Source organism: Acartia tonsa, chromosome 3, assembly GCF_053477335.1.
Source record: "Acartia tonsa isolate MP-2025a chromosome 3, ASM5347733v1, whole genome shotgun sequence".
Lineage (NCBI taxonomy): Eukaryota > Metazoa > Arthropoda > Copepoda > Calanoida > Acartiidae > Acartia > Acartia tonsa.
Window position 1 is genome coordinate 34,697,433 of NC_137262.1, and position 13,962 is coordinate 34,711,394.

The window sequence follows — 13,962 nt, forward strand, 5'->3', positions numbered from 1 at the left end:
CCATATATTGGACGTAATACATTGAAATTTAAATTATTTGTAACTCATGACTGTTCCCCTAGAAACTTTGTCCACTAGGGGAGACGAAAGGCGCATAAATATAGGCTTAAAACAACCTTAGATATATAAGAAGCTTTGCTTTGATGAAAAAAACTTCAGTTGATTTGTAAGCGAGATCCTAACAGACAAATAAACAAACATTTTTGGGAGGTTACCTTAATTTCCCAAGAAAAATCAACCCCTGAAAATATCCCCCCGTAAATTTTCAAAAGTTGATATTGAAAGTGGAATGTAGAATTACCCTTCCCACTCTCCATCACTTAAGTGTCCCTAGAGGCCTTTAGAGCTGATGCGGCTATTTTGATATAATTAGAATAAAAATTTAGTTTTGGTACAATTGAATATTCTAAATGAAATGAAAGATAATTACCCATCTTGTAACCATACGAGTGCAAATTGTAAAACCTATTTTGATAAGTTAAAACCACAAATCAGAGCAGCAACACCAACGCCAAAGTCAACGGAAAAGGTTACTGGGTTTCCTCCGTACTAATAAGGAAATAAATATCCAAATATGTTGCTTGTTTAACTTATTTAATACAATGATGGAAATATCCATAAAAGAAAGCGTAGAGATTTTAGAAAAAAGTCAAATATAAAAAAAGGATTCACGGAAATAATTACAGTTAAATTAATGTTCCCTGATTCAAATTTCTGTCTTTTGTAGCTGAAAAAATGTTAGGGACAACCAAATTTAATATAATTTTAGACAGAATCTAAAGCAAAGCAGTAAAGAAGTATGGGGACATTTTAATACATACTAAAACGACCAAGCTAATATTGCTTGATTCACTTCTACAAGAGACAAAATGAATTGAAAATGATTCCTAAAATCGAAATATATCTTCATGTCTTAGACTATTGTATTTTTTTTAATAATAGGTTGAAAAACATACTAATTTTAAAATAATACATACTATTCCACAAAGTTTAATTAACATATCATCTTGTTCATTTGGCTTTAAAACTTTGAGGACTTTTTAAAAATCTATCAATAATTTTGATCTTCTTTAGGGGTAATTTTTAATTGAGTGTGTAAAATGTACATCAATCTTTCGTCCACTGTAAGGGCTAATCCCTTAAGATCTCGGCATTAAAAAAGTAATAGAGTAGCTATATGCATTGAAGACAAACAAAAATGAATTAGATTATTGTATGTTATTTGAGTGTATAATTTTTAAACATAAAACCAAATATTCTTAATTTTAGGTTAGAATTGTACACCACAATGTCTGTTTTTTACGGATCTTAAGGGATAAGACAATGGGCGTATAAATTGATCTAACTCTCCTTCCCTTCCCTTCCCCACACCCATTTTCATTTTAAAATAAACAAACTTTTCCCTATTTGAATTATAAGATATTGGCGAACGATGACTGACAGACATATCATACTTTGTTACAAAAGTTACTTTTTTTGGTTACCCTATTTTCAATTTTTAAATTTTGGTGCATGAAGCACTTGGAAAACGTCAAATGTTTTGCATACGAAATGTACTTATTGCCCTAGGTACGCGGGCTTTCCTTAACTTAACCTAACCTATTTATAAAAAAAGAATGCACTTACAATATAAAGGGATTTATATTTGTTTTCCATAAACTATCCTAAAATAAAATTATATATACATGCATACTCATGGTTTTTGGTTAGCTAATGTTATAAAATTAACATGAGTTTTTTGGTTTCAATATAGCACCATAATTTGTCCTTAGTGGTTATAAATTTGTGGTGAAAAAAAAACAACTACAGTAAATCTAATGTTGTTGTTTTTTTTTGAGAATTTAATTTTGTCATAAACATTCTAGTAAAAAATAAATTCTATAAAATAAAAAAAAAATTTCTAATTTTTGGAAGAACAGAAGTTATGTAAAAAGTTTAATTCATATTTTATATTAATTCTACAAAAAAAAACTCTAAAATATAAGAAATAGACGACCACATTTTTTGATGATGTATAATGTTGTATCATGATTTAGTTTTCATGACAATTATTTGTTGCTATATTGAAACGGAAATATATGTACAGAAAATGTTCGCTTTTTACTGAGAAACCTCCCTAATACAAAGGCCAAGTTCAAGGACATGATTTCAAACTAAATCTTCACATGATGGGTTATCCAACAGAGTTAATGTGGAGTATTCAAAAATATTATTTAGAAAAAATCTTAAAATGATGGGTTTATCAATTAGAGATAATATAGAGTAATCAGAATTATGATTTTAAAATCACATTTCGAGTATAGTAAATAGAAATATCATTAAGTATTCAAGAATATGAGTTTAAAATGAATAATCCCTTTCAGGGTTCTTTAATATAGATAAGGTAATCAAACAAAATCCTCACATATGGGGTTTATTTAATACTAGAGCAACCAAGGTTATGATTTTAAACTAAATATTCACACTATTGATTTATTTAATAAAGATATTTTGGAGTGTTCAAGCGTAAAATCAAACTAAATCTTTATAATATAGGTTTATTATAAAGATATGTAGTAGAGTAATCAGCTTAGGAATATGATTTTAAACTGCATCGAATGGTTATTTGATATAGATGTAAAATACTAATCATTTACCAATAATTCAAAAAATTATTTTCAATGATTTATATTTATAGCAAAATGATTTAGGATCAACATCCCAAAGAAATTATTTATTTTTTAATGTGTAAGTCTGTGTGTTTATATTTTCTGTGTAGTATATATATATATGTGTGTGTACGGAAGTTAGACACTGATCATCTAACAATAGATGCTTTATTCGGTCTTTTTAGAACAAAGATTCTCTATAACTCTTTAATAATTAGAGCATTTAGGGTGCTGATAGAAATCAGCTGAAACAATTTCTAGAATTAATAAATTAAATTGCCTAAACCCATTCCGAGATCTGTGTAAAGCTTTCCTAAAATTGATAACTAAATTGGATTATCAGTTATCGATATCTTAAAGGACAAACAAACACAAAACTTTCTTCTTTTATAATAGAATACCAAAGGATATTCATATGTAGTGCATCAATATTTTTCCAAATTCCCTACGCTGGCCTAGTAGTTGGGTTTTCCTTAGCCTATGACTTTTGAAACCCTAACTCGTAAGCTAGCCTAATAAATTGTATATTATGTAGCCTCAGGAGTTAAATAAAAAACAATAACTGCAATATAGTATATAGAAAATTAGTTACGATTTTATTGTCTCTAGAATCTATTTTCAAATATGGCCTCGAAACCGATCAATAACCGCTGGATTTGTAGCGGTTCTCATCCATATTGAAAAATCAAGTATACTATTGTATTACAGACAATTTTCCACGATTATCAAAATATAAATAACAAAAATGGTTTTTATCTTAAAATTCTTTATTTCAATATCCGTGGAAAGCCCTCTATAATACGATAACTATCTATTATCTCTTTTTTCTTTGGAATGACTTATTTGTTTCATTGATGTAAGTAGCCCCTTGATTATTAGAAATAATTTCAGAGCGATGCACTTCTCAGTAGTTTTTAGGGATTTTAAGGGATAAGACAATGGACAGTAAATTAATGTACATCCTCAATGAGATGACCTGAAATTTAGTTTCCTAAAGTGTACTTAGCATCCCCGTCCTATCTCAATATTTGCTACTAGCTAAAAAGGCTTCAAACTTCCCAAAAAAAATCAAAATTTGAAAAATTTAAATTTTGAATGTGTAATGTGTAAATCGTTTATACATTATATCGCTTTTCCTTTTGGTCGGAGTAGCTGAAAATAGCGTTTGCAATAATTGGGTTATCTGCTGTACACATTTGGAAATTATTAAAGAAATAGGCAATCCATTTTCAGCTCATCCTCAATGATGATAAAAGAAAGTTACCTTACCGTAGATTAAAACTATTAATCGAAACGTTTGGAGACTTAACTTTATGAACCAACCAATCAAAATCTAACAAAAAAACATAGTTTTTAAGCCAACGAATAAGAAAACTAGATTATAAATCATTGGGTACTAGTGTAATTAACAGCCCAATGTCCCCTCCCTCTTTGATAGTTGTTGTATGTATTATCAAATTTTACCAACAACAGGAACCTTCAGTGAAGCATTTTCAATTTAGTTCAGGTTTATTTGCAACAATGTATTTTATAAATCAAACTTTTATTTCCCCTATCCCTGTTTATTTTTCTGAGTTATAACTATTGGAATCAAAGGTGAAATAAAAAAAACATGTTTAATCATTACTACAAATAAACTTGATGAGTCAAAACCTAAAATTCCAAACACTCGAAACGATGTAGATATACAACAATCACCATATGAAAGATTAGATTTGATTTTAAATATTATAATCGAATTATTAACTCGTATTAGAAAGGCGCATTTATGACCTAATTTGCTCATTCGTTGGCTGTTAGGATTAGTTAGTTTGTTCGTACTTGCAGTTTCAAATCTTTTCAACCAATAACTAAAGTTTAATTTTTGTTTTTCAATCAATTTATTGTCAATTGTCTTATCCCCTAAGAAACCTTGTACCTCATACCCTAATCTAGTCCGTGGTTATGCTTTTCATTTTATTTATCTTTGTGTGATTTTTACGGAATCATAAAATGTATTTTAATGTAAAACTTATGCTGCCAAGAATAAACACCTGTATAGCATGCATTGTTACATATAATCACCCAGTTTCTTAGATCAGATGTCAATGGAGAAAAAATAAAAATAGATAATTTGAATGCATCATCTAAAATCTTCCCATACCAGCTAATGATAAATAATTTTGTCTGAAAATTTTTAACGAGTTTGTATCACATATTCGGTCTTCTTTAAGAAGTTATCTTGTTTTTATTAAAAAAGAAATAAAAAATTTTCTTTTTTAATATTCTAGCGGTTGCTCCCCTTACATCAAGGGAAGGACGGGATAGTTATAAAACCACATCAAGATACTAAAAAAGCTTACCTGACAAGCACAACCAATTCGGAAAAAAACTTACTACTAAAAGATAAGTATGACAGAAAATTGATTTAAATTATTTTGTTATTTTTTTGTGTGTGAATATCAGCCTTTGTCGGGGAAAAAATAACTTATGCATTGATTATCAATAATGCCTTGTATAAGAATTGGAGAAGTTGACTTAAAAGGAAAATTTTCTCTGTATTTTAAATTCATGTTTTTTTTGTATAGAATGGCTAAATGGAAAAATACTTTTGAAATACCATTTGGTTACGCACTTAGCATTTCGGGGATGGTGGGAAAATAGCCAAAATCGACCTAGAACCATTTCTTTAGATTCCATGAAAAGTACAAACCAGAAAAAAAACTTACAACTTCTTGTTAACCATTAACAGGGATGGGACAAAACCAAAAATAGTATTGCTCAAGAAATGACAAAGTAAAATAAATAACCAATAACAATTATAGAGTGGCAGCATTTAAGGAGCTAAGCTACCCTACAACTAGGTTTGCTCAATGGCTATGAAAGATAAAGGTTTTATTTCCCTAGTGCAGATTCCTTTAACTATAAGGCATATGTGACCATTTAATAACATTGGCAGTTGTCAATTATATTTTGCGGATTTTTAAAAACTCTTGTAAGCTTTATCCGAAATTCAATTCTGAACTAAATTGACGTTATGGAAAGAAGTGTTAACATACTAACCATAATTATAGAAAAGAACCATATTTAACATAGAAAAGAGGCATGAAAGAGAATAATTAATTATGTTTGAATGAGCGCTAAATTTTTAGTGAAACGTGAGACTTATAAACAATTAACCATCTTCTCCCTTTTGACAAGGATAAGTAAGTTCAAATATAGACCCTTATCGTTTAAAGTACTTCTTTTTTTTTTTAAAACATGTATTCTTATATGGAAGAAGTAGAGTACTGGTTACCCATGAGTCTGTTTGTCTGCCTTTCTGTAACAAAATATATAACTGACTGATGGACTTACTTTTAGTTTTCCTTTCTAGTAAAGTTTCTTACAGGTCCAGGGAAAGTTTTTGATTTTTTTCTTCTTCTAAAACTAACATTTAAGGTGCCACTAGAAGCCTCTACATCCTATATAAAAGTAACAGGATGTCTATGAGTCTAACTGCTGGACCGATTGTTCTCTTTATAGTAAAACATCTCATTGTAACGCTAGCATTAATTATAATAATGACTTTTTATACTCTTTGATTAATGTAAAATGGACCTTTTTACTACAGTTTATCCACAATTTACAAATCCTTAAGTTAACATTAAGAACTATACGGGCATCACAAACAGTTAAAGAGTTGCTTTGCTCTTTAAAAAGCTTTAGCAATGAGCATAAACAATGGTCATCACATAGGAAAGACTGGCCACTTTGTAATCACTTTGTGCTACAAGGTCATGCAAGTTTTGCTAATTTCAATAACAAAGTGTACTACAATAAGGGAAAGAACGATATGTAAATGAACAAACAGATAGGTTATTAAAGTCATTTGGCATTTTGCATGATAGTTTTATAAAAGGGTTGTAGTTTTAGAGCTAACTGACTACATATAGTATAATTTATTTTTATTGGTTCAAAAGATTTAAAATAAGCGCGCCAATGACCAATTATCGTGTATTTTTCAACATTTTTTAATAAAAAAAACTATTTACATAAAAATTTGCAACTAATGTATACTTGTCAAATTTTTTTATAATTTTGCATTTATGCAATAATTATAAACATATTTTAAGTAGTGTAGCAACTATTTAACAAATTGTGTTTGTCCTTCTGCCTGTCTGTAAATTCAGGGTCATCAGATTTGTAGTACTACTAACATATATTTGCAAAATAAGTAGGTATTTTGTTAAATTTAATCTAATATCATGTTACAGTGAGTGCAGATTTACAAAATAACAAGGATGACATTTTTCACATAAACTGTCAGAAAAAAATTTAATTGAAAGAAAAAAAATGTATCTGCCAGTTTAATAGAGATTCTTCTATTTTGTGACCTTAAGGGATAAAGCAATAGACAATAAAATGATTCACAGTCCCCCCAATTATGATAAACAAAATTACCCCCTACTCCAATTATAAGTCGAAAATTTTGGACTTTTTTAGCTTGAATCAACCCATTAAGATTTTTAAAATGAACCCAATATGTATTAAAATTCAACGAATAAGAAAGCGTGTTTATAAATATTTGTGTACCAGAAAAACCCCTCCCTGGATTAAACTTAACTTAACTCAAACTAACAAGGATCTACATACAGAAAAAAAACATGGGACTGATTTATGATTTTAGAGTAGCTTTACTTATTTTAAAAAACGTGGGCATGTTTGACTTGCATTGTTTTACGGATAACAAATTGTCTATATTGCTATACAATGAAATTCAATAACGACCATTTTCAGCCAATATTACTTACTTTCAGGGTTAAAGAAATTTATTTTGATCCATAAAAATGACAAAAAATGTCTGTCTTTATGTCTGTGTGCAGCATAAGATCTCGATAATTACTACTTTAAAGAGAAGCTTCTTATATGTCAAAATATTCTTTACCGAAGTTTTGGATAGTAACTTTTAATAAGAGTTAGACCAAACTAGCGGCCAAAAGCTAAGCTGCAGCTGCTGACCCAATGAAGGTACAAGCGGCCAAAGAAATAAAGCCATTTACCCAGAAGAAAAAATTGATAATTAGAGAGTTAACAAAACTGGTTAAAATTGATATCCGAGGAAAACTGTCTATATATGCAATAAATAACTATTGCTTTCTTAATTATTTTTCAACTCTGAAACTTATTCCTTTATTGTATGAATAGGTAAAGAAAATGGACAATATCTTAATGATAAAATTGAAACATCCGGGAGTTTGTTTTTTAACAATATAATGTTATTGCTGTAACTTATATGACTTTTAAAAAACTATAACAGTGTTTTTCCTGTATTTAAAAGTACTATTACTATTTTAATAGTTTGAAGGCTTCTTTTCAGCAAAATCTAATTTTCTACTTTAAAAAATGACCCAATAAAATTGATATTTTGAACATGTGCTACAACTGGAAATGAACCAACACAAACTAGAAACTTATTTTGATCTTCTTTTAAGTTAGGTTAGGTAATGATTTTATTTGTTCTGAAGGGCTACAACCCTGTTGGGTTGAAGCTCTCTTGCGCAAGAACGTGATTTTAAAAATTTTGCTCCTGATATAAAAGTAACAGGATGTCTATCTGACTGTGTGTAGCTCAAGATCTCGATAATCGCTGGACAGATATGGATCTCCATTACAGAGAAGCTTCTTATAGGTACAAGGAAGCTTTATATCTGTTTTGGGGGAGGGTACCTTTACACATATTAAGAGAAAACACCAATGAAAAAAAGATACTCACAAAATTTTTAAAACTTTTTTTACAATTCAAGTTGAAAGTGAATGTTCTACTCCCCCATTTTCTTATTTGCCCCTAGAGGCCTCTAGGGGGCGTAGTAAAACAGTAATAGGCTTAGTATTTTTCCCTTATTGTATGAGAAGGCATTTAATTTGCCAACCTTGAACCGTAGGTGTTTATATCTATGTGTAAGATCTATGCATTTAGATAATGTACATAAATGATGATCATTGTTCAAGGTATTGTTTGAAAACATTGTTCAACACCTTATTGTCTTTTTAGCCATATTTTTATACGCTTTGGTATGCGAGTCTGCCTGATGTGTTGAATATAAGTAGCGTGGCAACTCTTTGAATTAGTATTTGAATTTGTAGCAGAGTAATGACAGAGAAAAGGCTTTGATTCATAAATAAAATATCCTTAAACTATCCCAGGTAGCTTCCCCATAATCGACAAAAAAATTAAGCTGTTAGAGAGATTTTAATGGAAAAAAATGACATAATATGATAATGACGTTAAAAAAAGTGAGTTGCATCCAATTAAAAGAAGATATATTTTTTGTAATGATTAATCTAATGAAATTTACATTAGCTAAATAAAATTTGTTTATTCCTAAGATTTTTTTTTGTAAACAATTGTTTTTTGTACTTGTCGTGTCAAAGAATGTAAAAAAACACCTCAAACGAATGTTTATAAATATTACGATTATCACCTATTGTTTGATAATTTTAAGCATTACTCCTAACATTTATATTTCCGTGGTATTACATTTCTTAATTGGATTCATTTTTAAAGGATGAAAACTTTTGCTCATATATAAAAGGCTTATTGGTAGGAAAATAGACTTGAACCATCCCAAAATATAAAAGAAGATTTCCTGCAATTAAACTAGACCGAAATTTCTAGGATAAAAAAAACTCGTTCTCATATCTGAAATTCAGCATGCTGTAACCTTCACCAAGAACTTTAATTTAATTTAGAAAAGAGACTTCATGTAATGCCAATTTCTATTTTTTAGTGCACAAAATAAATGTATGAGTATAGATGTATAATCCAGACAATTTTCTGGCCCTAAGTCGCGGATACACGTTTCATCTCGTTTATACCTCTTGTAGTTATTTGGCTGTATTAATATTTCCGACGGTATTAGCTGCTTTCAAAGACCCAATACAATTCAGGACAGGGAGCACGTCATGTGGGCAGAGTTACATATAGCTTATGCCCCCTCTACCCTTTTACTCCCATGTACACACAATATCAGATTATGATTTCAATTAGAACAAAACTTTAGCAAAGTATAAATTACATTGAACAATTCATGTATGAGTAGTCCTTCACAAGAAGGGAAAGGACAGTGGCAATCTTATTTTTTTTTCTTCGGACAAATAACTAAAATAGCTGCCAAAGGAGAATTGCACATGTATGAATTAGGTAAAATATCAACTTATTGTCAATTGTCTAATCACTGTACTCCCTGTAGGCCTTGAAAAGAACAAAAATATTAACCTCGTTATCCATAAAGTCAAAGAGTAACTCCTTTTTATTCAATTTTTTCATGTGAATGGTATTTTGATATTTGAATTTAAAGTAAATTTGTAATTTTCAGAATTAATCCAAAATAAATTGTTGAACTTTATGAAAAAATAGGAAAAGAAAGAAGTATCATGTGTGATCCTTTTTAAATTTTCAAATTTGTAATTTTATAACTGCTGTAAACAAAATAATTTTATAGGATAAAATAAACCAAAAGCTTGGAGCACACTTTGAAATATCACTTACAATTTGCTTTGCAAGAAAATTGATATGCTCCTCTAACTATTTCTCTAACGAGTGTTTTAAGTGTCGCAAGATGGGCGCAAAAACCCCCATTATGCAAAAAGCAGAGATAAGGAATCGTATGTAAAAAAAAGTTTGATGTAAATTTCAGAAACTGATTATGCTTTTTTTAGATATACCTTCCACTTTTATTTTCATTTAAGCTATTCTGAAAAGGAGAACCTTATCGGCTATGAGCTTAGCGAGACCTTAAGCTAAAGACAACGCACACTTCCTGTTTTTTTTTTAAATATACATATGTATACATCCAAGTTAACTTTGAATATTGAAAACTTTTTCTTATTTCCTATTTTTCATATTCCCTGTGAGCAGAAATCCACAAGGGCCGCAAAAAGTTGAACCTTGCGTGTGCAATTTGTTAATTCAATGTAAATATTTGTACAAAAGGGTGGGGGAATTTTGCGTTTGTATAACCCCTCCCCCCCCCCCCCTCACTATTCTTAAATTTAAAAATTTGATGTGTAAAGCTTTTTTACCTTTAAAATCGGTCCGTCTGTTTGTGACTGATACAATTATTAGTGGAATTGCGAATTCTACGGCGTTTAGGCAAGCATCTCTATAAGGTTATAGGTTCAATTTAGCGGCAAATTGATAAATTCGGGAATTAAAAAATTGTGGCATAGATTAATTGCAGGATGTAGCTGTTGACTCATTAAAACTCATAGTTATTAATTACTTTAAAGAGAAACTCACACTTTTATGTTTTCAAGTAAATCGTTGATTTAATTTTGACCTTATTTTCTGTTTATATTGTATTTATTACATATTCTTGTACTACTTTTAACACAATATAATACTTACATCGTTAAAATATAAAATATAATATAAATTATTCCGTTTGGTATTTTTTATAGTGTCCCTTCGATACGGAAGTAAATGAAATTAAGTCTCATTTAAGTATTTTCACATTCATACAAAAATTCGCTAAGAATGACATTTGAAAGTATGTTTATTTCAATTAGTGGAAGCCGAAAACAACGTCTGCACGATCAATCTTGGACAAAATGTAGTCTGGAGTAAGTCGAAAATAAACCGTTTTTTGCCCCTTTTTTTCGCCTAAAACCTAAAAAATAAAAGAACAAACTAAAATGACATTTTTGAGCTGCTAAATTACAGTAAAATTGCATTCGATTCATTATTGATTACAATTAAAACATGCTGTTTGACAAAAAAAAGGTTTCATTGGTTTCATTGAATGAACACTGACGTAGAATTGATGCGAAGATTGGTTTATTAGCTGACAACTAAATCCAGGCAATAACTCACCATAATTTTCAGGGAGGGAGGGGACATTGGACTGTAAATTTGCTCAAAAAACTTTGGGTACTTTTATTGTATTGTGGAGCGTCCAAACTTATCAACCAATGATTTCAATTAAAGATGGTATTATTTTGATTATCCCCATTAGAGTTTTCTACATCAATTTAGCGCTCATTGTCTTATCCCTCAAGGTCCCTGATAATTATATAGTGGTAAATTTGAGTTGATTATTGTGAACTGGCGCAGCTATTATATAATAAACTAGCGGCTACGCCCCTAGAGGCCTCTAGTGGCACTTTAAATGTTTTTGTTTGTTAAAGTTAATTTTTATGACGATACCTCTTTATTTGACGTTGAAGTCTCCCCTAATTTTTTTAAAATTTCGATTTTTTTGTCATTTCTCTTGGGAGGGTGGTGGTACCCTCCCCCAAAATAGTTATAAACCTTCCCGGGACTTATGAGAAGCTACCCTGTTAAGGAGAACCCGATCGGTTCAGCGGTTAGCGAGATCCTTCGGTACACACAGACAGACACACAGACACACAGACATCCTGTTACTTTAGTATAAGGATTCTTTTATCTCAGAATTAGATTTTAGAATATCTAAGACATTGCTTTATTATGATTCTTATTTAATTTTTTGATAATTAAATGGTACTGCATTCTAGTAACATACGATAAAATAGCTAACTTATCTAAGTTACAATAAAAGAAGGGGCGAAGTTTTTCATTAGTTTATAGAAGTTACTTTAACAGTTATAAATCTATCTCAACCATAACATTTATAAATTAGTAACTACTGCTGCTTCATAACGAAATATATTTCAAAGAAAAAAATCTTCATTATCAATCGCATCTGTAATAGAAAACAACAACATAAATAAATGAAAAAAAGGCATTAAGAATTATACAAAAATAGTCAAAATGTTAAAATATATCATAAAAAATAAAATTTTAAATTCACAGCTACTGTTTAGATCTTTACTATAACACAACCAAATAACAAATGAAGGAGAAGCGGTCAAACTGGCTGTGTAATAAGAGAGAGAAAGGGAAGGGTATATAGTTTGAAAAAAATATTTTTTTAAAAACAATTGCAACTGCATTTTAAATCAAGTTCTACGATTTAACAATGGTTCAAATTTTCTAATATAAAATTTTTCACGGGCTAATCTTATCCAAGGATTATTACTTTTAAGTTGCTCAAAAGGAACAAATTGTAAATGGCAAGGGTTGTGGCCATTTTGTGAAAAATGTTGTCCTACAGTTTTTACAGAATTTGGTTCAATTGAATTTTTGTGTTCTCTGAATCTATCCACTGCTTTACGTCCTGTTTGTCCAATATATTGTGGATGAGATTTACAAGTTCCATTATCTTTAGTACAAGTTATACAATATATAATATTTTCCGAATTACAAGTCAAATTAGATAAAATGGGAATAGTTTCTTTTGTTACAGAAGATACAATGTTGTTAACAAATTTAGGTGAAAATTTACATAACATACAATCATTACCACAATGTTTAAAACCTATCTTATTTCTGGAAGGTCTTTTAGGAACTAAACTTTTTGGCAACTTTGCTCTTATGAGAAATTCTCTCAAATTTTTTGGTTTTGTCCAGCACACCATCGGTGGATCTGGAAAAATCTTTTTTAATAAAGGATTTTGTGTCATGACCTTCCAGAATTTAAACAAAATATTTGAAATATGTGGCAACCGTGGATCATATTGTAAACTAAGAATTGGGCGGTTTACAATTTTTTTCTCTACTTTTTTCAAAGCAGTTGACCTATCAATTACAGAAACACGTTCAAAAGCTTTTAAAATGTAATTATGTTTATATCCACGGGTCAAAAGTAATTCTTTTAAAGTATCTAATTGTTTTACAAAATCTAAATTATCACTGCAAATGCGTTTTAAAGCTAATGAATAAGGAATATTTTCAGATATATGACTAGGGTGACAAGAAGATGTAAGCAAATAGAAGTTAGGTTAGGATATATTGGGTATTGGATAGCCCCGCAATTTTAAGGCCTCCGGTAGGTAATAGACATAGAAAAAATATTGAGAACCCCTTCCTCCCTTTATTTTGGTTTATTAAATTTTGGGAGGGGTTGGGAGCCTGTTTTCAATAGGCAATTTAAGGCGGAGCATCAATTTTGATTTTTTAATCTTCGGTTTGTGATTGGTAAACAAAAGCTGCTTAGCCATGCTTATTACCCATTAAGTTTTAGAAATTCATGTTTTTATGACATTTAATTTTCCTTCCATCCCGATATGATATAAATTACAAGAAGTATCACATTTTTCATTACTGCCAGGAAATCAGTTCTTGAGGCTTAAATTATAACAGTTTTATATATCATTATTGATAGAATTAAAGAAAGGTAGTATTTTAGCTTTGGAATATTGCTTAGCAAAATCTACCAATTTTATGAAATCCATGAAAATTAGGTTTACACTATTTGTTCTACGAATATGTCAA

At 29.8% G+C, this 13,962-nt stretch overlaps 1 protein-coding gene across 50 annotated transcripts in view; it reads left to right on the forward strand.

The window, feature by feature from the left end:
• Positions 1 to 820: 820 nt before the first annotated feature.
• Positions 821 to 13,962, forward strand: part of LOC145313990 (ubiquitin-conjugating enzyme E2 N) — a 257,338-nt gene continuing 244,196 nt past the window's right edge. For 33 of the 50 annotated variants that reach the window (XM_080153660.1, XM_080153663.1, XM_080153662.1 and 30 more), the window contains exon 1: positions 824 to 862. The gene's annotated coding sequence lies outside the window, so the exon portion shown is untranslated. Of the gene's footprint in view, positions 863 to 13,962 lie in introns of all 50 variants that reach the window. The other 17 variants (XM_080153693.1, XM_080153702.1, XM_080153704.1 and 14 more) reach the window with 1 other exon arrangement.